The sequence below is a fragment of the Hemicordylus capensis genome, chromosome 3 (assembly GCF_027244095.1).
Source record: "Hemicordylus capensis ecotype Gifberg chromosome 3, rHemCap1.1.pri, whole genome shotgun sequence".
In the NCBI taxonomy this organism is placed as follows: Eukaryota; Metazoa; Chordata; class Lepidosauria; order Squamata; family Cordylidae; genus Hemicordylus; species Hemicordylus capensis.
The window spans coordinates 129,906,464-129,933,879 of NC_069659.1; the positions used below are offsets into that span (position 1 = coordinate 129,906,464).

A 27,416-nucleotide genomic window follows, 5' to 3' on the forward strand; every position below is an offset into this window, starting at 1 on the left:
AAAGTTAAGCTAAGGCTAAGACTGATCAGTGAACTAGGAAGTTCTTGATTTCAGCTCTCACCTCAGTCATGAACAGGCTCAGAATGGCCCACAAGGCAGCAGGGCATATTCCCGGTGTGCCGCACCTGCGGGGTTCCCCTCTGCCCCGACTCCCACCCTTAACTAGCCATTCTGGTCAAAACCCGGCACCCTCCCCACATACATTCCACCACCCTCTCAGTGCCCCCAGTCCAGCCCTGGTCATGAATGTACTTAGATGGCCTTTTGTTCTTTCCACATCAGTCTCCCATCTGTGAAATCAGGTGAATAATATCACAGAGCCACACACAGAAATGACAGCTGGAAGGACCAGTAAGGTCCTAAAGTGTTTTTCCAACGAAAAGAAGTCTTCTTGGGGTTATTGCAGTATGCAGCTTTTTGTTGAGTAGTTTTCATAAAGGTGTAACATGACTATTTTCCCTTGATAAAGTTATTATTAAAATACATCGGGAATTTATTCATCCTTCCTTGCAGCTGTTTTTCTGTGTGTTTTCTGGGGTATCTTAAAAGCTGTTTGTCATCCCTTATGTTGTTGTTTTATTGAATTATGACATTGGCCTGACTTACAGGGTGTTTTCAGGATTATGGAGATAAAGTATGTGAAGTGCCTGCATGTTTGAAATGTACTACACAAATGCTAAATCTTATTATCTCTCACCAGCCAGCACACTGCTTTAGGTAGGATACAGTTGAAATGTACGTGCATACTTCATAGGAGCCAAAAAGCAAAGATTTTAGGAGCAACGTCTGAAAATCAGTGCTTCATGCAGAATTAGAGAAAAACTGAAAATGTATACAAATTTGAAAAAGATAAGAAAGACTATAGGTGAACTATGTGTAGTTTGTTAACGGTCTTGCTTCAGATAATTAAAATCCTTAAAATAGAAACAACGTGGTATGGGCTATTCCCTGTTGAGTTTCTTCAGTAATTCATACACACATACAAGGGGGTGGGGACCTGGGCTGTTGAGGGAGGGGGTGCACCAGCTGGGTGACTGCTTGATCTTTACTCTCCCCCTCACACCTCTCTAAAGAAGCAAGGGGGGCAGGGCATCTTCTCTTTCTATGCCAGAACCACTCCAACCTTGCAATGCACCTGCACCCTTTACATCATGAATGGTCAGATTCAGTGTTTCTGTGGTAAGAAATGTGTGTATTTTCTATGTAGTGTTGTTGTGCTAAGCCACCTAATGGCACACTGGGGAAGCAACCTGCCTAGAAAGCAGGAGGCTGTTGGTTCAAATCCGCACTGGTACATTTCCCATATTCTAGGAAACACCTATACCAGGCAGCAGCAATATAGGAAGATGCTGAAAGGCATCATCTCATACTGCACGGGAGATGGCAATGGTAAACCTCTCCTGTATTCTACCAAAGAAAGCCATATGGCTCTGTGGTCACCAGGAATTGACATCGACTCGATGACACAACTTTACCTTTATTACTGATATATATTTTTTCATGAGTTTCAGTTTTCATATTAAAATTTGTATGCTTGTTTAGGAAGAACTTTTACTGAGCAACTAATCAGAATGCACAAGAGATGAAAATGTTCATCTGCTTTTTAATCCAAAATCTGAACATTAATGAAAGCTATGCAAATAATAATAATAATAAAAACCAAAACACTTCAAAAAAACTCAAATGTTGGTAACTGTAGTTAGAGTTGAGGTGGAGCTCAGGCAGAAGTCTTTCCAGTCCCATGGGCTGGAGGGAAAGTTTACTGAGCTTAAGCTTTTGCTCATTTGTGGTGTAGAGCTTTCGTGAACTTGGCCAAAGAAACCCCCTGAGTTTGGCCAAAGAGATTGGACAACTTCCTTGCTCCCATGAATGCGGGGTTTGGGTTGTCTGAGCTGTGCCCTATGGGGCTAGCTCTGGGACTATAGAGTTCCCGGAGCCTTAAAAATCAAGCTTTGGGGATTTTCTACAGCTCTGTACAGGACACACACACACGCACGCACACACACACACACACACACAATGAAATTTTGAAGGGCAGTCAAAAACTCACTGAAAAATGGAAGTGCTTTTCAACAATACTGAAAGTAAGAACAAAACTAAAAAGACTTTTTCAGCTCAGTTCTAGACTCTGGTACTTTTTCTAGAAGCTGTAATGCACTTGGCTCTTTTCAGCTGGTGAAATTTGCAAGTCCCTCCCTTCTGACTGAAGCCCACTGTATATATTTCACAACTTGCAGCCTAACAAGCTGCCCATAAAATTCAGAGAAATTTCATAACATCTCTACAGTATGTTAGAGATATACATTTAGGAAGAAAAAAGTGAAAAACATTGTTGTGCATGTAGGCCTTTGGAAACACCTACAGTGGTCCTTGGATCCCAGTCACCTGATCTTTTCTCCAGTTATACAGCAACTTAGATACAGAGATTCAAGTTTTGGGCGGTATAGAAATATTTTAAATAAATAAATAGATTACACACAATAGGTCTGTTTGTTCTTTTCTCTGTCCATTCATCCATAAATACAATTCACAACGTAAAGTTACGTATTGTGATGAATTGTATTATTGATACATGCACTTATAGATTATATTTATATATTGGTGTAGTGACCAGTCTTCCCTACCTCTAGAGTTAACAGGAAGTGAACACTTGTCTTGACTGACAGGCAAGTGAACTCCAGAGCTCAACCAATCAGTCCAACAGGTGGGTGGGACCAAGAGAGCTGCTGCTAGGAATTCTGGGAACAAGAAAGGGAGTTCTCTGCTGGAGGAGCTGGAGAATATGTGACAATGGAGTTTGCTGCAACAGGATGACTGAAGCTTCTTGGAAGACAGAACTGCAGGGGCTTGATTCTCATCAGGAATTTGGTGAGTCCAAAGATAGGAGCCTGGGCTTTGGCTTTGGGAAGTTTAATCTAGGGGGAAATTATTTTAGTCAGACTTTGCATTAGAAACTTATATTTCTTTGTGTATGTGCTTTGCATTTCCTAAAGATCTATGATGGGTTTTGTTGATTTTTTCAGTTTTTGAGGTGTTCTGAGAGTGGATTTTTTGGTGTAAAGTAGTGGATTTTACACCAAAAATAGTGGATTTTGTAACAACAAAACCCAGTACCCCATGGGCTTGTGGTTTGGGGGGTGGTTGGCACCCCATGTGCACTACACCACAACCCACTCTGGGCCACCCTGGTGCCACCATGTGGAGTTATGGGGCTGCTGAAATCCCTATCACTCCCTATAGGAAAAAGCTTAGACACACAAACCACAGAAATTTTTTGAAATCCACCCCTTTGCCCAATTTCTTTAAAATGTGGGTGGTCGCTTCCACCCATTTGGGCACCACCACACATCCCATTCTTTTGCCCCCTGAACCCTCTTTTTGGCTTGAATTGGTTTGGATTCAGATTGATTCAGATCCAAATTGAATCAGGGGTGATTCAGGGTGGGTGGGCAATTTGGACCCAAAACAAATAGGGGTGATTTGATTCAGGTACAAATTGAATTTAAAAAATCAGTTCATGCACATCTCTAAAATTAACAATTAACTCTACATGCAGGCAGATGCATGGAGAGAAGATTTATTCTAGCCTGCTGGGAAGGGGGAGCAAAGAGAAACGGGGATTGCTAATCACCCCAAACCCTGTTGGGAAAGACTTCCTAAGGCGGTGACTTGGTGGCAGCAAGATTTACTCTACCAGAGTATTTTTCTTGGATTTCTGGGTTTGGAAAGTAAGATTTTTAAGCCAGCCAGTCTGCTTCTCAAGCAGAGGAAAGGGATGACTCAGCACTAGAGTCTTTCTTCGTGCTGCAGAGCTGACTCAGACTGGTCAGTGAGTTAAGCTGAGACAGGAAGGAGAGGAAAATTCCTTCCAGCTTGCAATAATACGCTACCATTGGAAACTCAACAAATGATGTTTACAATATATTTTTTAGTATTTTACATTCCAATCTCATCTTTCCTGCAAAGAAGAGAATATATTTCATCAGCTCCTTGGAGTCAGGAATGATGTAGGGTATGTCTGCACTATTGCTGCAGGTCATCTTTCATTTTGGTTTCCTTAGTTCATTTTTATCACACACAAAAATTGGTAATTATAAGGATGAAATCAGGTCATTTTTCAGGAGCGCCTTGACTGGCATTAAGATTTGTAAAAGCCAATATTTCATAACATTTACCGGAGGCCTGATAAAACATTTAAAATGACTGATAAAGTCATACTAATATACTTGTTTTCCTAATGGATCCAAAATGCTACTTATAATTTTTGTAGCATATGCACATTTTTAAAGGAGTTTTAAAACTGCTTTGTCTTTAGGAAATGGCTCTAAGTGAACTCAGTAAGTACTAACTAATTGATCTATCTGTCAACCATTGAGATGGGATATAAGCAGGGTTACTTATTGTTCTATTTTGATATTACAGCTTTTCATTTTATAGTGAAGAGAATTCATTAGTGACTTGTTTGTTATTCATTAGTGACTTGTTTGTTATACTTGATTTTCCCCTTATCCTTTTTTATTGCGTATGTGATCTTCCCTCTCCCATAAAAATGTGTGCAAATACAGGCAATAGTGGAGTCCACTATCTTTCTCTCAAAATTTGAATCTTTTCTGGTTTTGCATTGCTTATTAGAATAACGGGCTATTTACCGGGTCATTTTTTAGACTCACTTGGAATATTGCTATGACAATGTTGAGCTGAACAGTGTTCATAATTAGATGATGTTCCCTCTGAATATTTTAATCCACTTTTTGGAACTGTTTAGAAATTGTCTTTAAAAATCCAATATGTGGTGGTTATTATTTCGTTCATCTTATTAAAACTTCGGGGCATGTGCATAGTGACTGTGTGTTGTTACTGTATTATAAGGCAGTTCAAATTACTTCATTATATAATATGAGTTCTGCACCATTTAAAACCTTTTAAATAAGTTTTTAAAGACACATACACAAGGACCTTTTATATGAAAGACCATGAGAATGGATGAGACCTGGCTCCTGCAAAAAGAAAGTTCTAAGCACAATCTGAGTGGAAATTTAGAGGTGGCTGCTTGAACGGCCACCTGGGAGTATGGCACAATACAGCCTAGATGCGCCTGCACAATAAAATCTTTACTCTGCCTGTTTGAGTTTTATATGACCACGATTAGGAGGTACAGAATTAAGTTCAGGTACAACTGCTCCTGCGCCTTTAAAGAGGTGAACAGTCTGGACCTGCTTGCCCACAGGACAGCTTAGGAGTAAAACAGGGTTCATCACTGTAATTGGGAGCAGCCTAGGGAGAGAACCAAGGGGAGAATACAGCTGCAGTCCCCTGCCTCACGGAAACATGAATGGGGCATCCTGACACCCCCAAAGAGTTTCCCGCACAGAGGCTCTATGCACCAAAGCCGCCCCCCCAGTCATGGAAACCATGATTCTCCTTCTCTTCACTCACATATTCAAACTCATGATCTCTGGTCTGATGGCAGATCATGTTCCTCGGACAATCCTAAATCCCCAGAATCAACAATTTGCATCTCCTTCAGGAAGAATTCAAATCCCTTATTTATTTTTTACATTTTTATGCTGCCCCATCCAAAAGGCTCTGGGTGGTGCATACGGACAAAACCAAGCCCACAACCCGATCATTTAAGAACAATCAATACAAAACCAAATAAACAGTTTCAAACCATTAAACAATCAAAAATATTTTAAAACAATTTCATGTCAACATTCCAATTCTTCTCAGGAACTTAAAACCTCTAGGTAATGTCTCGTTACCCCAGAACCCATTGTTTTCCACCAGGAGCCCCACCACAAGTAACAAGTAATCAGAGAGCCCCTCTTTTACACATACACAAAGCACCTTTTCCCCTTATAAAAATGCCCAGCCCATATCCCCCCAAACGGCACAGTCTCTGGGATCTATTCTGAAGTTTGTGACCCTCTGTTCCTTCATCTTCACAACCCATTTTCTCTGCAGATAATCCAGCTTCCCCTCCCCGCACATCTTACAGACAGTACAAGGAGAACCCTTCCTTCCTATTTTTCTGGGAGTTTCCTGTTCTTTCCTCTATTTCCCTCTCCCTTCCCTGGGTACGAGAACATGCATGGGTGCTTTTGATTTCACTGTACTAAACTAGGTGGTTTTTCCCATTTAGACCTGTCTTTCACCAGTAAAAGCAGGGAGAATGGTCAACTTCCCCCTCGATTTAAGAAGGTAGCCCCATAGGGACCACCAATCCTGTAGGGTCCACCCCAACAGACTACAAGCTTCTTTCAGATGGAAGCTGTACTCAAACATAGTTCACCCATGTCAGGACAGAGAGCATGAGAGCAGATGGGCAAAGCACAAGGAAGATGGCGTCTAGCCAATTTTTTCAGCCAGGGGAATCCAGCAGGTATCCCTTTCATTTCAGGTGACCTAGTCCACACACCTCCTGTTTCTCCCCTCTCCATCACTTAATAGAACCTCTGCCATTTCTAAACCATTCACCATTTCCCCATAAGCAATCCCCAGTGGCACAGGGAACCGCTCCATTCTTAATTTTCACTTTCTGGTTCCCAGCAGCACTTCCAACATTTGCATAGCTTGGCCCATAGGTCTGCCTCCTTGCTAGGGAGCCAGCAGCCAGATCTCCTTTCATAGGAAAGAAGCTGTTTCTCCTTGCCTTTGCCAGGATTTTCTCTGATCTGTCCTTCCCTTTCTGCTCAAACTCAGATAGGCGGCATTTCTTCTCGGCGCCCGGTTGGTTCACCTGACTTTCTTCTCTCCCTGAACTCTCTCAGCTCTCCCAGTCATTTGCTGGTTCTCCAGACAGGCTCCTCCTTCTCTCTCTACCTGTACTTGTTTGGGTTCCTCTCTCTCTCTCTCTCTCTGGCTGGTTCTCCTGACCAGCTCTGCCCTCCTATCTCTGAACTCCCCAAGCTCTCCCTCTGGAAAGAAACAGTCTCTGGCTGTTTCTCCTGGCCTGTCTTCTCTTCTTACCCAAATGCCTTTGGACTTTTTCTTCTCTGCCTCCAGCCTCCTGAAATTTCTTTGCCTGACCCTCTTACTTTTCCTGATTTTTCCTGGATCCATTGATTGAATTCTCCAGCTACACAGACCACCCAGTATTGCTTCCCTTCCCCCACTCACCTCAGTAATAAATATGTCAGTCATAGCAGCGGTAAAACGTTTAGCCCAGACATGCACATGTAAATCTTGCAAGTCAACCATCTTACTTTGTATTCAATAAAATATACTTTTATTTCAACTTTTAAATCTGTAGGTATGACCACCATTATAAGGGAGAGAGGATAATATTATTTGTTCCTTTGTTTTGAATAGACTTCATTTCTAATATAAATTTGAAGAGAATACTTCTGGTAACTTTCTGTGATCTGATTAGGAGGAACTTCTTCATAACATAAATTCTATTATCCTTTGATTGGTTGAGAAAATTGATATACATTGGCCTGGTTCAGACTTAATGACAACCCATGATTTGTCATTATGTACACGAGAAGATGCAAACCACAAGTTTATGATCTTCCCTCTCTCCTTTCTTTTTGTGTGAGTGGAGGAGATGGGAAATTTCTGTTCATGGTATGTAACAAACCAATTCCCCACTTCTTCAGAATATGGAAATATATAGTTTGTACAAACCACAGTTAGTTAAGAAAAGAGGCTGTGAAACTGGAATGCTGGTTCAGTTGGCCTTTCCCCATGTTATCTTGCACTATAATCATAAAGCTAGAATGCTAGACATTGGGGCAATTCTCATGATCACCGTGGACAGGCGGAGAGGGCAGGCGTGGGGAGGGATGCTTTCCATTTAACTTCCCCCCAGATGACCAAGCAAGTTGGCTTCGGTTCATCTCTCATACACCCACACAGACAGCCCTGCTCCTTGCAGCTCTGTGAAGCATGGAGTAGGGCGGAGGAATCTGGGGGTGGAACTTGTTGTCCCAGCCTCCAGGCATCCCTCAATGCAACACATGGCACACACACATTGGGGATTCCATCAGATGGTTGTTCTATGTGCCCAACTCTGTGATTCCTCTGGCTGCACATAGCCCATGGAATCACATGATACCCGGTAGCCAGGGTAAGGGTGCGAGAGCACCCTTACCTTGGCTAAAAGCTGGGTTTGTTAAGGGGGTCAGGCAGGTGGGGAGCAGAGGGATCTGTGAGGATCCCACCACTTTTCACGACCAGCCTAACCCTTCTTGGGGCAGCCGAGGCAGGGTAAGGCTGGTCGTGAGAACAGCCTCACTACGTGTTGTTATTATACGATTGCTGAGTTGACTCTTAGGGGTACCCTGTACTTTCCCCTCTAATTGCCAGCCTTTCTTTTCCCTCAGAGGCAACAAAGTGAACTGTATATTTCAAGCATTCTGAAAATATATGAGTGTTGCCCCCCCCTTTTTTGTTATTTATTCCAAGTGAAAGTTTTTCTTTCAGTTGAACCAATGAACAGTATTAGTATATAAAATTTATCACTCTCCAGAAACATTTACCTTCAATTTTTTAAAAACATCTGAAAACCCATCTTTTCACCCAAGCCTTTTCAGCTTTTTAAAACTGTCTGTTATAATTTTATGGTTAATTTTAAACTTTTGATTTGTTTTAATTTTTATATGTGTTTTAATTGTTTTATGTTAACCACCCAGAGACAGTTTGGGCGGTATATAAGTTTTAATAATAATAATAATAATAATAATAATAAGAAGAAGAAGAAGAAGAAGAAGAAGAAGAAGAAGAAGAAGAAGTTGGGATCCCCCCCCCCAATGGCTGCCATCTCTTATTTTTTAAATAAAGATAATACCACTGTAACTGTAACCCCAAAGGAACTTTGATAGTTGGTTCATACAAAATATAATGCAAAATAGAAGCTACATTTGTTGCTATGTGCAGGACCAAGTTGCCACTAGAAGATAGTGTTGCACAAGGTTGTAGCAAGGTTGGAGACAACCCTAGGGCAAGATTTGAGGATGGGCCTCCTCCCCCACCTGTCTTCACACCACCCTGCCGCTGCTGGTGCCTGCCTTCATTGCTACCGCAGTAGTCCCCACTGCCACTGTCATAGGCTGCCTCCACTGCCCCTGCTGCCTTTGCTTACACAGCCTGATGACTCCACACTGGCTTAGAGACGCAGGGCTGGCCACAAGAAAAGACCGACTGCCTGTTCTCACGGGCACTGGGGCACCAGAGTGGCTGCCAGAGAGAATGGCCAGAACAAGTTGGGTGTGAGTGCCCAGTGCAAGGGGCAAGGGCGGTGACTGGTGGTCTTTGGGCACCCTCGTCCCCTGTCTCCATTATAGCTATGACCCAGGCTGCAATCTACCAAGTTTAATTTGGGCTTTGGGGATGAAGACTAGCAGGTTGGATTGTTTATCAGATTTTTATAACAAGCTGAGCATCTGCTTATGCAAAATGTAACCTTACATCTCATCCATTTGATGTAATCGCTTCAAGAAAGACTGTTATGTAGCATAAAATATTTTGAAACATTTTCATTCACTGTCAAGATTTTCCCTTCACTGATGTACACAGCCTAACCTATATACCAGGAAGCATTCAGATGATGGCAAGTACTTTCTAACCACTACCAATTTTAAAACTAAATATTCCGGGACGTCCTTCGTGAAAGGAAAGGTCACTCCAAAGTGAAACTTACAAATGGAATACATTAATATAAAAACATACACGCCTCTCTAAAGGAATGTCAGGAATATGATTCGTGAAAAAATGTGCAACTTAAATACATCATTTCTTTATTACTAAAACCTGGTATGGCAACCTAGGCATTACAGAGATGCCTTTCTACTTCACTAATTACCTGGCTGAAATTAGAGGTAATAACAGTGTTTCCCCTAACTTAAACCAAATTACAAAAGTTGCCATCTGTTACTATAGTAACTCTTCCCCCTCTTTTCTTGCACAGCAACAGTTCTCCTAGTTGCTATAGTAACATATTACAACAGATTTCTCTTTACAATGTGGCTACTGAGCCCCTGGTGGCGCAGTGGTAAAACTGCCGCCCTGTAACCAGAAGGTTACAAGTTTGATCCTGACCAGGGGCTCAAGGTTGACTCAGCCTTCCATCCTTCTGAGGTCGGTAAAATGAGTACCCAGAATGTTGGGGGCAATATGCTAAATCATTGTAAACCGCTTAGAGAGCTCCGGCTATAAAGCGGTATATAAATGTAAGTGCTATTGCTATTGCTATTGCTACTGTTCTGTCTCCATTTTGTACAATCTGGCCCTTGCTACTGATAATGATCTGTATACATAACATATCACCCATTCAGCATGTAGTTATCTGCTGACAGTATGGTAATCAGTTGGAGCCCTCTAAAAACACAGACACCTTAAAGCCCTCTATATTTATCAGAAGATATGGGCACTCTTTTCTTTTATGCAAATTTTCTGCTTGTCTCTAAACTACATTCTATGTCCCTCTTTAATCCTCTTTTGCTATAAACTCTGTCTAAAGGTTATGGTGGAGAGGCAAATATAATTTGCAACAAATGAAGTAATTTTGAACACTGTTGTCTTGGAAAATAAATAAAGAACTGGCGTTTAAGTAGTCTGCAAGCACAAAAGTAGACTTCAAAGTAGTAATAGGCAGGCATCCATAAAATAAATAAATGGAACCAAGAAGACAAGGATTGTAGAATAGAATAATATCGGACCTCCGAAAAGTATAAGCATGCATATGTATTCAGTACTTGGTTTGGGCCCCTTTTGCAGCAATTACTGCCTCAGTGTGGTGTGGCATGGATGCTATCAGCCTGTGGCACTGATGAGGTGTTATGGAAGACCAGGATGCTTCATTAGCGGCCTTCAGCTCTTCTGCATTGTTTGGTCTCATGTCTCTCATCCTTCTCTTGGCAATGCCCCATAGATTCTCTATGGGGTCAGGTCAGGCGAGTTTGCTGGCCAATCAAGCACAGTACACTGTATACTTTTCAGAGGTCCGATATTGTTCTATTCTTGTCTTCTTGGTTCCATGTAATATTCTAATTTTCTGAGATTGTGGATTTGGGGTTTTCATGAGCTGTACACCATGATCATAACAATTATAACAAATTAAGGCTTGACTTATCTCGCTTTGCATGTAATGCGTCTGTCTCATATATCAGTTTCACCTTTTAATTTGCATTACTGAAATTAATGGACTTTTGCACGATATTCTAATTTTCCGAGTTTCACCTGTATTGCTGCTGTTGTAGGTCTAACTGAAAGTTGTAGTTTGAAACAGAGCAGATTATTTACATGCTTCTCAGTCTTTGCCCTCCTCAGCTGGCTGTGGGACCCGGACAGCCTCAGAGTTTCTGGCCCGTGGGGATTGTTATTCTGCTCATTTAAGTCTCTTGTTGCCTTCACAAGCTTTCTTTGAGCGTTGCTGCCTCCAGGCCTCCTTTGGAGTAATGGACCTCCTTCCTACCTTAGCCCTGCTCCTGGACTGGCCCCTCATCATTGGCCACTCCCGATTTATATACCCCCTGAGATTTGGGAAACTCTTGAGAGATCTCTCCATTGTATGAGATCTCGACTCGAAATCTCATGAGAGCTGCCTCCAGCCTCACAAGATTATGCCACAGTCAAGCAGTGTCTTCCTTACTCCCTGCCAGGACCAGTCGGATGCTCCCCAGCTGGAGGAGTCATCAGAATCTTCTCTTGCGGAGCCAAGATAGTCAGATGTCATCCATCCCGGGGAAATCTGCTCCTGGGAGCTTTCCTGATCCCCCGGGACGGCCTGTTTCTCATCAGGGAATCCCTGCAATGCAGCAGAAGATGGCAGAACATGAAGCAGACAAGAGGATTTAAGAGTTGTACATGCCTACGATATTTAGGTCAGGGGCTCTGGGCCTACCAAGAACCAGGATGAGATGGGCCACTTCAGGTGCAAGATGGTGAGCCAGTTCTCAGTGAAAAGGGGAAATGGTAGCATTTTACCTTTCCTTCCTTACAAAACATCCCTGTATCATTCAGGGAGGGCAGTGGGAGAAATTAAATTTCTTTTTCTTTAATTTATAAAACCATATTTGTCTGCACAATTAAGAAGTCCACCAAGCATATGGAAACCACTGTCTTATATTTTGGTAGCCTGATTTCTCTTCCAGATTGATAGGCATGCAACCACCTGAGTTCACTGTTCAAAGGAATGATATTTAAATATGAGACTGAAATATCCAAGCAAACCTTAAAGGAACTTTGTAAGGAGACCAGATGCAAAGGAGGGCAAAGCTCTGAGGAAGGAAGTTGAGGTAGCTTTTCTCATCCCTTCATGATCAGCTACAGTATTACTGTCAATTTTCTGTACAGCTATTACAGGTACAAGAATTCTATTCTTGTTTGCCTAGAAACTTCTCACCTGTTTGGGTCATGCACTGGTACAGCACACAGCCTTCTCCATATGAGGATGTATTTGCCTGTTGAGCAACCATTGGAACTGGTCCAGTAGGCTGTTCATCAACCTAATTATTTGGGGAATATTTTTCTCTTATCATATTAAAATAAAAAAGCTGTTAGTCCACTGATATCTTTGATTTGGCAATAAACACATAGTGACAATTTACAGTTCAAACAGAAACAGCTCCAAATACCAGGTGGTGGTGCAGAGGGATAGAAAAGAGATGGATACAATCTCCAATAAAGATTAAAATATTTAGCATGCCAAGCCAATAGGGTTACCAGGTCCAGATGGTGAAAAAATTCAACATTCATCACCAAAAAAAGTGGAAATAGAGGATGCTTTTCACCAAAAGAATCTCCAAAAAGTATCCACTTTGCATAAAATTTGCATATGTTTATTGGTATTATATATATGCATGTTTTGATAAAAATTGGATAATATGAGAATAAATACAGCTCGCCACTGTGAAGCTGATGACCAAGTGAGCTGTATGTCTGCTCAGGTTACTGTCTAGGTGTAGAGCACTCAAGGCCCCCTTTTCTTAAATGTAAATTCATTTCCTTTTAGGTTTAATACACACTCTGTCCTCCCCCACAGGTCACCCAGCCTGCTCTCCCCAGCCAGGTCAGCAACTTCACCTCTTGGCTTGAGGCAGAGCAGCCAGCTAGCTACCGAGCCAGCCTCTTTGCATGCTTGTGCAGAGGTTGCATGCATGGTCTCCCACTCGCCTGCTGTTCTCTGCAACTACAAACATTTATAGACCGCTTTTCAACACAAGGTTTCACAGTGGTTTTCAAAGAAAAATAAATAATAAGATGCTCCCCTGTCCACAAAAGGGTTCACAATCTAGAAAGAAATGCCAGGTAACACCAGCATCAGCCACTGAAGGAATGCTGTGCTGGGGTTGGATAGGGCCAGTTGCTCTCCCCATGATAAAAAGGTGCCTTTTTACTCAGTTAGCAGGGGTAACTGCTAACTGAGTCAAGTTAGTTAGCTAATTGCTAACGTCTCACTACCGCCACCACATGAAGGAAGGAAGCTGCACCTGCCAGGCCCACTTACCTGTGCTCCTGTATCATATGGCTCTACAACCTGCCACTGAAGCAAAACCTCCCTCTGGCATTCCCACTGTGTGGTAAATGTTCCAGCTGCTCCCCAGAACTTTGGACACCACAACAAATGCAAAAATAAAAAATTGTTCACTCCCCAAAATAGTCTCCATTCCTTCTAACACAACAAACAAACAAAAAGGTTGCAGTTGGTCCTCAAAATAGTCACATGTCCTAGCTGGCAACACTACAAGCCAACCAAAATTATCAAGATGAATTCCAATCAAATTAAAGTCAGTGATTAAAGCAGAGCCCCTGTTGACTTGAATGAGAGCTATGTTAGAAATATAGTAATATATCAGAATAGCATTTTTTCCCTTCACTTCAAGGACCTGAATATTAAAGCATCTAATTATGAACAGGCAACACCTCCTAACAACAATCTTTTGATAAAATCCATACAGATTATTGTGATCCATCACAACAGAGAAGGAAATGCTAAGAATCGAAAGAAAATGTAAGAATGTGATTTTTGAAAACCTACCAGAAATCCAAATGATTATGAACAACAGAGGACCAAATGTAGCTCTAACGGAATGGGATAATTACATTTCAAATGCGCCTTTAGCCTGTTATCAGCTAAAGAAGCTTAGTTCTACAGCCAAGTATTTGTCCTTTGAGTCCCTAAACTATTCAAATGAGTCCTAGTAATGTTGTCCCCCCCCCCCCCCCGCCTTTTTAATCCATTAAATATACTTCTGGAGTGGATTCAGGCAGATTTGCACTTCAGAACACTGAAGCAGAACATTGAAGCATTACTGAATCAGATGAACCATTGCTCTAGCTGAGTATCTTCTTCCAGAGAGAGAGTGGGTGGGGGAGAGATCTTGGAGCAATGCTGGATAGATATATCTGATAATACAGAGATCGAGCAAAGCTGTACAAGATCATATAACATTTCAGTCCCTTTTGATCTGCGCCACTATAAGGGTTGACATTGGTAGCCATTTGCTGAAGGCCATGAGGCTCTTAGAAGGACCCACTGATGGTCCCCAAGATCACCTCTGTACCCATAGCCTTAGTGAAATGGTGGTAAAGCTGTTGGGGGTTGTTAATTTTACCCCCAGTAAAATTAACAACCCAGTAAAATTAACAGCAGAGTACTAGGGATGAGCACACACTTCAGTTGCAGAGTAGGTAGCACAGAGTTTAGTTGTTGCAGCTATTTAGAGAATAAACATGGAGATTCTTGTAGAACTAAATACTGATTTTTTATTGGTTAAGTACACTTGGATAGGAAAGACGTAATCCTAATCTTAAGGACTACATAATGAAGAGTTAAGGAGAGAGAAATATATGTCTTCATCTGCTTTCTAAGAGGAAAGGAAGGATTGTGACTCATCACAGGAAGTGCTGCAGAGTCAGTTCAGGGGTCATAGAGTAGGGACAGATAGAGAGACCCTGACTCACTGTCTCTACTCCCAATGCCCCTAGTGGTCATTAAGATAGTTGGTGCAAAAGGTTGATGCACTGGAACTCCATCTCCAACAGGAGCAACACTCTCAAAGAAGGATTTTACCACACATCAAATGCCAATGTGTGGTTAAATGTATAGTGGAATGTGTGGTAAAGTGGTCAACTGTATTCATCCAATACAAGCACAATTATTTTACCACACATCAGATTTTTTTACCACACAGCAAAGCTGACATGTGGTAAAGAGTGTAGTAGATTGTGTGGTAAAATTGTCAGCTGTTTCTATCCAACTCAAGCTAAAACAAGTGAAATGTATTTTACCACACATCAAATGCTGACTATACATCCAATTTCTACCACATATCAAATGCCAATGTGTGGTAAAGTGTGTGATAGAGTATGTGGTAAAATGGTCATTGTATCCATCCAATACAAGTGCAATGTATTTTCCAATTCATACTTTATCGGCAAGAATGCCTGAGAATAATTGGTATGGTTTCACATCAATCTTGCAAATAGCTGGCTGCAGTAAACTTTCTCTCATCTAAATGACTTGCCTTCATACCTTCTTTTGTCAGCTCTCACAGATGATAGTCACAAGCAGTAATTTGAACTCTTGAAGATATTATTTCAGCTCCTTTAAAATTCACTCTCAATTGCACTCACTATGGCTTCATAGGTAATCCATTTCATGCAGGCTTCATTCTATAAGCAAAGAAGTCTGAAACTACCGTTTGATTCACATTACATCTTACTGTTTTCCAGCTGGTTGCCTCATCTTACTGATGTGATGAACTCACCTTGTCTTTGCCCTTTGAGTTCTTTACAGCTGTTTTAGATAACATTCAAAACCAGTGGGTTCTGAAATTCTCAAGCTTCAAAACCCATACCTTCCAACATTTTACAAATGAAAACAGAAACAGTGTGTAGTTATAACCATTCCAACTCTCCTAGCAAAGATAATTGCCTGAGACCATTCTCATCCCCAGGAACATAGGAAGCTGCCTTATACCAAGACAGCCCAATGACCATCTAGCTCAGTATTGCCTACACTTATTGGCAGTGACTCTCGAAGGTTACAGTCAAGGATGTTTCTCAGCCCTACCTAGGAATGCCAGGGATGGAACATGGGACCTTCTGCATGCAGAGCAGATGCTTTGCCATTAAGCTATGGCTCCTCACCACTCTTGCTGAAGGTTATTTACTGCCTGCTGTCTGCTTCATTTATTTGTTTGTTTGTTTGTTTGTTTGCATTTTATATCCCGCTCTTCCTCCAAGGAGCCCATAGCGGTGTACTACATACTTAGGTTTCTCCTCACAACAACCCTGTGAAGTAGGTTAGGCTGAGAGAGAAGTGACTGTCCCAGAGTCACCCAGCAAGTCTCATGGCTGAATGGGGATTTGAACTCAGGTTTCCCTGGTCCTAGTCCTGCACTCTAACCACGACACCACGCTGGCTGGCAGTTGCTGGGAGGCAGTGCTCTGCAGTGTGGACAATAGCAGATACTCAGCTTGGTGGATGAATATTTTGGAGTTAACTGTGGCCAGAGGTGTGCAGAACCAGTTCATTTCCAACTGGGTTTGACTTGAACCAGTCCTGTTCGGCCGGTTTGAGTTCAAACCAGCCCAGCCCTACAAAAGATGGGGCCAGTCCGAGGTCAAATTAAGTTGAACCCGGTTTGAATCAAACTGGTTCGATGGTTTGAATATGGTAGCTGACAATACAGAGCTTTGTTGGCCATTTTTCTGCCTTTCTGATTGGTTTTCGGCCTCTGCCTTCTGATTGGCGAGCAATCGCCTTTATCTGGTTGGCTTGTTGTCATTCAAATCCTTCTGTTGTCAGGGCAACTCTGCCCCCATTGGCCAGAGGGGGGAGGGACAAGGAAGTGGAAGCAAAAAGGAGGGGGTTTCAAAATGTATTTAATGTATATGCATTAAATGTATTTCTTCTTCCTCTGGCTTCCAAGGAAGAGCTCTGGCTGTGCTGCTGCTGGCGTTTGTTGCTGCTGCTGTTGCTCTTGCTGCTGTAGACCCCCTGCCCTCCTGACCCCTGCTTTTCTGGACCTGCAACCTGCTGACCCTGCCTGCTCCTGCTGACTGCTGCCAGGTGACCCCTGCCTGCTGACCTCTGCCTGCTGATGACCCCTGCGGACCTGTGGATTACCTGCCTTTTTCTTTTTCTTTGGATTACCCTACCATGTTGGGTTACCAACTGCTTTTTAACAAAAATTACCCTTCCTCTGGATTCCCTGCCTTGTTGCTGCATCAGATTGGTGAGGGGCCTCCCTGAACCCCCACAATTTTGTATTTTTCCCCTGATTGGTTGGTTAGTTTTTTAGTTTGGTTCTTTTAGGTTTAGCATTTGGTATGGGGTGTGTGTGTGTGTGTGTGTGGTTAGATTTGGAGTTCTATTAACTGGTGGGGTTTTTTTTAGAGTTGTAAACTGGTTTAAGGTTTAGTTTTAGGTGGGTGTAGTTTTGGTTCCATTTTTGTTGTTTTTTGTGCTTTGTGTAGTTTTAGGTTTAGTCTTTGTTGATATTTTGTGCTTTTGGTGGTGCTTTGGTGTTTAGTTGGCTTCTTTTTAAACAGGGCCTAGTTTGGGAGAAGGGTGTCCAGGAAGGTGCAGGGCAGAGCCAGGAGCATGATTGCAGGTATAGGGAAGGGTGATGCTGGTTTGGGGAAAAGGCAATGATAGGTCTTTTCATGCAGGTTCACATTTCCAGTGATGCCTGCTCCTGCAGTGCAGCCACCTATGGCTTCTGATGTGGAGATAGTAGGGGTAAGCCCTGTCAGAGAAGAAGCTCTTTATCCCTTGGTGGGAGCAACCAGGGGATTTTTAATGAATTTTGATTTTTTCCCCCAGGGTCTGTAGGTCAACTCTAATTTAGGATTGACCCTGAAAAATGATCCTGAAAAATTCAAAAATTCATTAAAAATTGCCCAATTGCCCAATTGCTTTGTAGGTTAGGTGGTAGGTAGCACCCATCATGACCTACCATCCAACTTAGTTTGGTATCCCTGGGCACTACCCATAGGGAATATGGGCTGGTTGGAATTCTCATTATTCCCTATGGCAGAACCAATTCAAACTGGTTCAATCCCAGTTCCAATTCAAACCGGACCAGTGGCTGGTTTGACAGAACTGGTACTTGAACTGGGGGCCCCAGTTTAAGTCTGGTCTGAACTTGAACTGAACAGCCAGGTCTGGTTTTGTGCACACCTTAAATATAGTATGTGTCTAGGTCCTCTCTCACACAATGGATTCATCATGAGAGAGAAGGAGGAGGAGGAAGGAGGAGGAGGAGGAGAAGAAGAAGAAGAGTAGTATATGCAGCAGCCATTTTACTTCTAAGCAGAGAACCATCTGGTGAGGAGGTTTGGGCAAACTGCTGTTGGACAGCTGAGTTTATCCTGGTTTGTGGCACTCTGCTGCTCTTGGAGTTCTCAGGCAAAGAGTCCTGTAGCCTTAGCCAAGTCAGAACACTGGGAACAATTTGTGGCATGAAGCTTCTAGAGATGTGCAAACAGGTTCGACGTTGCAACTGTTTAGTTTGATGGTTCAGGGTCAAACTGAACCATCCCGTTTGGTCCGACCCTGGACCGAACACCCCCCGAGGTGTTTGGGGGTTCACGGACCTCTTTCCCCTCCCTTATCCCCTTCGGGGGAGTTGGTGGTGGTGGTGGGGGGTCCATGGAGGTTCCCCCTCCCCCACTGGCCTTCCTTGCAGGCCAAATTGGCCAGTTTGGCCAGCTTTTTGGCCTGTTCAGGCCTTCCCCCTCCGGTGCGGTGGCCATTTTGGAGGCCACCGCAGCTGTGCAATTGGCCCCTGCATGGCCTGGGTCATTCAGAGGCCTATTGCAGGCACGGTGGCCTCCAAAATGGCTACTGCACCAGAGGGGGAAGGCCTGAACGGGCTGAAAAGCTGGCAGAATGGGCTGATTTGGCCTGCAAGGAAGGCTGGGGGGAGGGGGAACCTCCACAGACTGCCCCCCACTGCCTCCAACAACTCCCCCGAAGGGGGTAAGGTAATTAATAAAAATTAAAGAAAGGTCTGTGAACCCCCCCCCAGACCAGACCGAACTGGGGGGGTAGGGTTTGAGGGGGTGCCGGACCAAACTGGCCTGGTCCGGTTCAAGTCCAGTCCAGATTCAAACTGAACCTGGCCAGCCAGTTCTGTGCACATCCCTAGAAGCTTCCAGCCAGTTTCCCCTAGTTGGGTCTACAGCCAATGCATGTATTATCCAGCTACATACACAAAGCCTGTTTTGTTATGCAGTGTTTGCTCAAGTTAAGAAAGTTGGGGCCCTGCATTTTATGCATTTAACCCATATATACTTTTGTTTTATACACACACACTCTATCTATCTATCTATCTATCTATCTATCTATCTATCTATCTACACACAAAGCTGTGCTTGTATACAGCTCTTTAAAACCAGTATGGAATCCCACCCGCAATGCATCAATCATCCCACACTGGTTGTGGTTACAGCAGTCGTCTAAAGAAGTGGCTACCATAAGCATGATGGCGGGTGTTTCCATGATCAACAACTTGGAGGAAGTTGTCAAAATTTTCCCCTGCCCCCCCCCCCATACACACATGGAGTGGTAGAAATGAGTTAGCTGAACTCTTCAGAAGCTTGCTGCTTCTCCCACAGCACTGGTGCTTTATTATTCTGGATGTCAGCCACTCTATAGGAATAACACAGGCAGAGGTGACAATTTTTGAGAGAAGGCTAGGCTAGAAGCCTTCTCCCTGACAAGATTGTCTGTGTGTGGGAATCTTTTTGTAAAGCTGAAAATTCAATTATGTGAGCTACCATTACAGTCTGAAGTGGTACAGGGTTATCACCTCAGTGAGAAGGAGGCCAGTGCTAATGTTTAGGACTGGGTAGATATGTGTGGAGCCTTGGGATGTTATTTGAAACTGAAGGGAAGCAGGCCAGCTGGATTCGACCCAATTTGACCTGAATCAATGCTGGCCTATTTGGGTCCGATTGTGCCAATTCAGGCCCACTTCTCTTCAGGCTGCTTCAGCCTACTTTGCCAGGTCTCCCCAGACCCCTTTACTTACAGTGGGAAGACAGGTGCACCGGGTTCTAATCAATATTTGATTGATGTTTTTGCTTTAATGATATTGCTACCTGTTCTGAGCTCCTAAAAGAGGTGGGTGCAATGGGCTAGAAATCTAAATAAAATGTTTCAAGCATTTTGATGTATATCTTTCTCTCAAAATGAAATTCAGATCTACAAAGATATTTTGAGTTATTAAAACATTAAAAAGAAATAGCAAAGTTGCATTCATTAATGGCCTTGACTTCAGAACTTATTAGAAATCCTGATACATACTTGAAAAACCATGTTTATCTCTGGAATTACAAAAAGCCAGGCTCCTGCTTCAAAATACAATTTAATGTTTCTTTTCTGCCACCCCTTGATTGTGTCTCCTCCTGATATTTGATTGGGTTTATTTATAAGTATCCATCGTATGATAACGATTCCTAATCAGTTTGACTGCAAAATTTCCATTACAGACAAAATTGTCTGATTGTATCACTTCTGTTTATCAGAATTGTGTTGGTTGTTCACATCCTTTATCAAGTACTTGCAGGTTTGGATTGCAAGCTGTGATATTTTTGTCTGTTGTGGGTGTTGATGTCAGGATTTTTAGATTCATCATCTAATTTGTACATAAAGCTGGCTCAACCACTCCAAAAATGTCCTTGGAAAGAAAAAGATGTAGGTACTGTTATCACAATGTATTATTAAAGTGAACAGTTATACTCTACTAAACTCCTTAATGTCAGCAGTATTGAGATAATTGAAGCAGTGCATATTACTAGAGATGGGGGCAATTACAATAGGATACTTTGGCATCTGTTTTGGCATCAGTTGGAGAACAGTTTTGATATATTGTATTATTTGATATATTATTTCAGAATTAGGACTCAAGATGTAGTGCAGCAGCTGATATGCTCAAGGGACGGCACTTAATGGTGTGTGCCCAGTCTTAACTTTGTAATTTTCTTACTTGGTTGTTTATTCACGCACCCTTCACATTCCATTTATGTAGCTATTTGTCTGTAATAAGAAACAAATGTGTGGGGATGCGGATACTGTTTTGTTTTTTAAGCATTCATCTACTTTCTGCAGTGAAGTTTTCAAACATAGGTGTTTACATTATGATCATGAAAGCACACATCAAATGAGCCTCATCATTTTCTATGCTGGAGTGGGGGTGGGGGGTGGGAAGCACTTGGCATGGTAACTGAAATCATTAGAAATTTCAGAAGTATTCAAATTTCTTTGGAGAACTGGTAAAATAATTTAGGAGACCAGAATGCAGTTTTGTCACCTACAATGTGTGCATCTAACTTTGTGCATTTTAATATGCACACTTTTGTAAATGAGTCTATAAAGCAGTTTGGGCAGAACTGTTCAGAATCTTTTTAGTACTCCCATCCATTATAATTCTCACGGCTGTTTGCCAGCCATCCAACCAATAAAGATTTGGAAAATATTTAGGGTTTAATGCATTAAAAAATGTTCCCCATGCAAGCAGGGGTGTGGGGACAATAGAGCAAGTGGGACAACTATCCCTTGGCCACCAGGGCCTGGGGTGAGCACCAAGGTATCCCCCACCCTCGACCAGAGCACCCTCTTGCTCTCTTCCTTACCCAGCTGGTCAATGAAGCACTCACCAGCTGGGAGTGCAAGGGACACCCCTCTCCTCCCCAGCTGATGTTTCACCCCAGTGCTGGCTGGGCTGGGCTGGGGGTGGGGGAACCCACCCAGCCAGCCAGAAATTTCAATGAAATGCTGAATGCAGAGGATGGGAGAGGGTCCGTTCAGAAGAGGAGACAGGGCAAGGAGCTCCCAGTCAGGGATTCCACGAACCACTGCCTGGAGAAACTGCAGGGGCTGACAAGTCCCGTCTCTGGTATTGGCCACACCCCCTGCATCCGACATCAGATGCAGGGGGCATGGCTTGGGACACACACAAAGCATACACAATCAAATGCCAGATGGAGCAGAGGAGCTGCCGGTAGGACTTTGACCACAAGCAAGTTCCCTATGCCCCTGTGTGCAAGTCCTATTCACAAGAATTTGTACAGAGGTGTTCTTCAGCTCATACCAGTGAGGCTCACACAGGGCTTTTTCTTCCTGGCTGGGTTCTTTTAAAATGTCAGAACCACTACTCTAAGCTAGTACCACAGGAGTATTGGGGGGGGGGTGTTCTTCTGCTGCTGTGAGGGCTTTATCCTTTCCTAGGAGGCCAGTTGTCTGCCACTTCTGATCTCCTCTTTGGTTTCCTTCTGCTACCCCACCCAATTCTTGGCTCTTGTAACATCTTGCCATGCTCCGGGCCTCACAATAGCTTCCTTGTTTCACTTCCTATCAAAGCCTGCCTGGTATTCCTGGCAATCAGATACACATGGTCAGAAAAATGCATCTGCTTCAGTGCATTGTCCCAGAAATGTGCTGGGATTAGCATTGCACCAGAAAGGTGCTGGATGGATCTGTCTGAGTACCCAGACCTTGGCAGAGCTGCTGTAAGCAAAGGGAGCCCTTACCTGCTGACATGAACAGGGGTTTTTCCTTAGAGGAGATCTCTTGACAGCCACACATTGCCTCTTCCAGTAGTCAGGGACAGGTCTTTACAGTTCTCACCTGCATAATGAGTCCATGGCAGCCACAGTTGCTAAACAAAGAAAGCTTTGGAGAGGAAGAGATTCCGTGAAGAGAAGTTATGGAGGGAAGGGCCACTTAACCCTTTCCCTGCCTGCTGCTTCTCCATTCAAAATCACATCCTCCGTAAGTGGTTCTTGCTTATTTCAAGTGACCTTTGGATATTTGCTACATGCCTGTATGTGTAATCTAAGGCTACAGCCTTATGCACACTTGCCTGAGAGAAAACCCTCTGGAACACAACAGGACTTGTTTCTGAATAAACATGCACAATATTGGGCTGTAATCCTATGATCCAGAATTCATTTTTGCTCCATTTGTTCCTCAGTTTTGTATTTCAGTTCCCCTTCATATCAATCTAAAATATACTAAAACACTATAATGTCGTTCACACAGGCAGCCCTACCCAGGCTTTCACAGCCCTACCTGGGTAGGGCTGCTCCTGTGGAGCACCAAAATTGGTCCCGATCTGTGTGCTCTTCACCAGGGTAGCCAGGGTTTTGGACCTGGGCTTATAGTGAATTAGAAGGGGCAAGTGTGCCCTTCTATCCCACTTTCTGGTCATATCAACATACAGGTGGCAAGAATGACTGGCAGCAGGAAAATCCCCCAATGCACCATGATCCTCATTTGGTGCATTTTGGGACATGGGAGGCCATAGCCTGCCCCCCCCACCCCCTTGCCACTCGTGAATCGTGGGCTCTCGGTCATGTGAGCTCTCACAGTGGTGAGAATTGGGGGGGGGAGGTAGGTTGTGTCCTGGCTCCCCCACCCCACCCCTGCTCTCCGCACCCTACCAGGAGTGGTCGTGTGAATGACCTTAATATCTGCTTCATTTTTGGCAAATAACTTGAATGAACCATTTTTTCTTTCTGTACAGGGGAAGGATTGGGGTCAGGCATGGGTCCAAGGGCCCATGCTCATGAGAGGAACATCCAGCCAACCTCTGAAGCACCTGTTCTTAGGGAAGACATCTGCTGCTGCTGCCTGTCTCCATTGACTGTTCCAATGATCTTAATCATTTATTCAAATGATTTTATTCAAATTATTATGATTTATATACTACTATATGGATTCATTTATGTTTCTATGTATGTATTTACTTGGCTCTGGTTTTTATTAGTACATATTATTTATAGTAATCAAGTGGTACATTTCTTATATTTCTGATATGTATTTAATTAATTTGAAATATTAACATGCCAATTCAATAAAATTATAATTAAAAAGATAGAGAACAGGTTGTATAATGAATAAACTGTAAATGTTGTGAATTGAGTACTATGAAGAATTGTTTGCTCATCTGAGATTTCTAGAATCTCAGATTCTGGAGCTCTTAATATTCTCCTAGTAATATGTTGGAGCTCCTAGTATTCAATCAGTGTTATTGTTTGCTTTACACCAAAGTAAACTGATGGCATTTTCTTAACCTTGCCTGCTCCTAAGCCAATACCTAGAAATGTTCATTATAGCTGTCTAACTTTCAATCTGGAAAAAATGCAGACAGTCATACAGAAGATCAAGCAAGTTGTATTTGCTATCTATCTATATATAATTCTCCTGGGTGTGCCCAGGAAAAATGCGTCCCGGCAGCCCAGCTGATTGGCTGGGCTGTGGGGCGCCTGATTAGCTGGCGCACCCAGGAGAACGGCAGTGGCGGCCATGGCCGAGGAGCCAGGCAGGCCCGACCGCGGAGGTGAGGCGGAGGCTGGAGGCTTGCGGGCGCACTCGGGCCCCGCAGGCGGTGGCTGGCGGCCGCACTCTGCCTCGCTGGCAGCGGCCGCACTCGGGCCCCGCTGGCGGCGGCTGGCGGCTGCACTCAGGCCCCGCCGGAGACGGGGTGGGCGGGTGGAGAGAGCCACACATTCTGAGCACCCGGCCCGGCGTGGGGGGTGGGGAAGGAGACTGGGACAGAAGGTGGGGGGGTGGGGAAGGAGACTGGGACAGAAGGTGGGGGCAGCGGAGGAGACTGGGGCAGAAGGTGGGGGTGGGGAAGGAAACTAGGCAGAAGGTGGGGGCGGTGGAGGAGACTGGGGCAGAAGGTGGGGGCAGCGGAGGAGACTGGGGCAGAAGGTGGGGGTGGGGAAGGAAACTGGGCAGATGGTGGGGCAGTGGAGGAGACTGGGGCAGAAGGTGGGGGTGGGGAAGGAGACTGGGGCAGAAGGTGGGGGTGGGGAAGGAGACTGGGGCAGAAGGTGGGGGTGGGGAAGGAAACTGGGGCAGAAGGTGGGGGGTAGCGGAAGAGACTGGGGCAGAAGGTGGGGGTGGGGAAGGAAACTGGGGCAGAAGGTGGGGGTAGCGGAAGAGACTGGGGCAGAAGGTGGGGGTGGGGAAGGAGACTGGAGCAGAAGGTGGGGGTAGCGGAAGAGACTGGGGCAGAAGGTGGGGGGGTGGGGAAGGAGACTGGGACAGATGGTGGGGGATGGGGAAGGAGACTGGGACAGAAGATGGGGGATGGGGAAGGAGACTGGGCAGATGGCGGGGCGGCGGAGGAGACTGGGGCAGAATTTGGGGGGTGGGGAAGGAGACTGGGGCAGAAGGTGGGGGGGTGGGGAAGGAGACTGGGTCAGAAGGTGGGGGTGGGGAAGGAGACTGGGGCAGAAGGTGGGGGTAGCGGAAGAGACTGGGGCAGAAGGTGGGGGTGGGGAAGGAAACTGGGGCAGAAGGTGGGGGTAGCGGAAGAGACTGGGGCAGAAGGTGAGGGTGGGGAAGGAGACTGGAGCAGAAGGTGGGGGTAGCGGAAGAGACTGGGGCAGAAGGTGGGGGGGTGGGGAAGGAGACTGGGACAGATGGTGGGGGATGGGGAAGGAGACTGGGACAGAAGATGGGGGATGGGGAAGGAGACTGGGCAGATGGCGGGGCGGCGGAGGAGACTGGGGCAGAATTTGGGGGGTGGGGAAGGAGACTGGGGCAGAAGGTGGGGGTGGGGAAGGAGACTGGGTCAGAAGGTGGGGGTGGGGAAGGAGACTGGGGCAGAAGGTGGGGGGTGGGGAAGGAGACTGAGGCAGAAGGTGGGGGTGGGGAAGGAGACTGGGGCAGAAGGTGGGGGGTGGGGAAGGAGACTGGGGCAGAAGGCGGGGGTGGGGAAGGAGACTGGGGCAGAAGGCGGGGGGTGGGGAAGGAGACTGGGGCAGAAGGTGGGGGGTGGGGAAGGAGACTGGGGCAGAAGGTGGGGGGTGGGGAAGGAGACTGGGGCAGAAGGTGGGGGTGGGGAAGCAGACTGGGGCAGAAGGTGGGGGATGGGGAAGGAGACTGGGGCAGAAGGCGGGGGGTGGGGAAGGAGACTGGGGCAGAAGGTGGGGGCAGCGGAGGAGACTGGGGCAGAATGTGGGGGGTGGGGAAGGAAACTGGGCAGATGGCGGGGCGGCGGAGGAGACTGGGGCAGAAGGTGCGGGGTGGGGAAGGAGACTGGGGCAGAAGGTGGGGGCAGCGGAAGAGACTGGGGCAGAAGGTTGAGAACTAACTGGGCCTTTAGAGTGGGGGGGGGGACTAACTGAGGCAGAAGGTTGGGGGGAGAACAAACTGGGCCTGAAGGTGGGGAGAGTGTACTGCCGCACAGATGCTCTGTGCGGGGTCAGCTAGTACATTTTATATCTACATCAACATCCTAAATTAAAATGGTACTTGAGTAACATCATTAAATTATGTCGTATGATGTTAGATGAAAGTATTTTATCAGGTTTCAGTGTGATTATGACTATAAGCACTATCAGCTATATATACAAGTCTCCATTCAGAAGAATGCCACTGCATATATGAAGGAAAACTGATAAAAGTAGTAGGAGCAGCTACAGGAATCAATGCATTTCTGACCGCTCTCTGTATTCACAATTCAAGTCTTTATAGAACTTTTCAATCACATTGATAATGAAATGTTTAATTCAGGCCTACAAATAAGTATATAAAAATATATAAAAGTATGTATTAAAGTGTAACTCAAAAGTTTGGTTCACATCCCTAATGGAATATGAAGCTAACTGAAGGCCAGAGGTAAGAGCAAGAGGCCCCCTCCCAAGAATGTGGGTTGAGGGGCCCACCGAGGCAACAGGTACCAGGAGTGGTCGAGCACAGGCCATTAGTTGAATTCCTTCGCCAGCTGAAAGAGGGTCTGGCTGGTATGAAAAGATACCATAGGGATAAAAGTTGTCAGAAGCCAGGTAGTTAATCATCTTCTCAGGCTCTAGATGACACCTCTGGAATATGTAAGTTTGATAACTAATGACGTGTATTAATCGCTTTATTGATATGCATGTATGTTTGAAACCTATAAAAATTTACCTGCTGTATAACTCGGCGCGCAGTATCATCCAGATGCGCTCTGATGATACTCGTGCCTTTCATGACATGAAATAAAGCGCTTTCTTTGAGCACGTACCCTTGTTGTTTGACTTCATTCAGTTAAGACAACAAGTATATTGGCGAGAATTGAGTCTAATCCTCTTTGGTTCTGGCAAGACGCCCCATTCTCTATCCAAGTGATAGAAGGATGAACGCAAGTGGCTGAATCAAACAGGAAGGCTAGATTCTAGAGGGATCTTTTCCCCGCAACAACATGTCCTATGTAACAATGATCTTCTATTGTATCAGAGACAACAAGTGGGGGGAAACATAGCATACCATTTGGTCCCTCATTCCTCAAGCATACAATCTGTGTTGTGCCGAAGTGGAAGCTGCAGCTGAACTCCATTTTTGTACTATACGCTCAAGCTATTTATAGCTGCAACCTAGTAATCTGTGAGGATTCTGTCTCTATAGAAACTATTGATAACAGAGTTCCCTCATTCTCATTCTTCCTTTGAAGCAGTTTGCTTTG

At 44.5% G+C, this 27,416-nt stretch overlaps 1 protein-coding gene across 12 annotated transcripts in view; it reads right to left on the reverse strand.

Annotated features, from left to right (window-relative positions):
- The window catches only part of GABRG3 (gamma-aminobutyric acid type A receptor subunit gamma3), a 578,435-nt gene that overhangs the window by 313,514 nt on the left and 237,505 nt on the right, over window positions 1–27,416 (reverse strand). The window contains exons 1-2 of one of the 12 annotated variants that reach the window (XM_053304391.1): window positions 27,221–27,295; window positions 22,489–22,630 (exon numbers count right to left, since the gene is read on the reverse strand). The exons of 10 other annotated variants lie outside the window; for them this stretch is intronic. The gene's annotated coding sequence lies outside the window, so the exon portion shown is untranslated. Of the gene's footprint in view, window positions 1–13,450; window positions 13,543–22,488; window positions 22,631–27,220; window positions 27,296–27,416 lie in introns of those variants that run through there. One more of the 12 variants, XM_053304399.1, reaches the window with a different exon arrangement.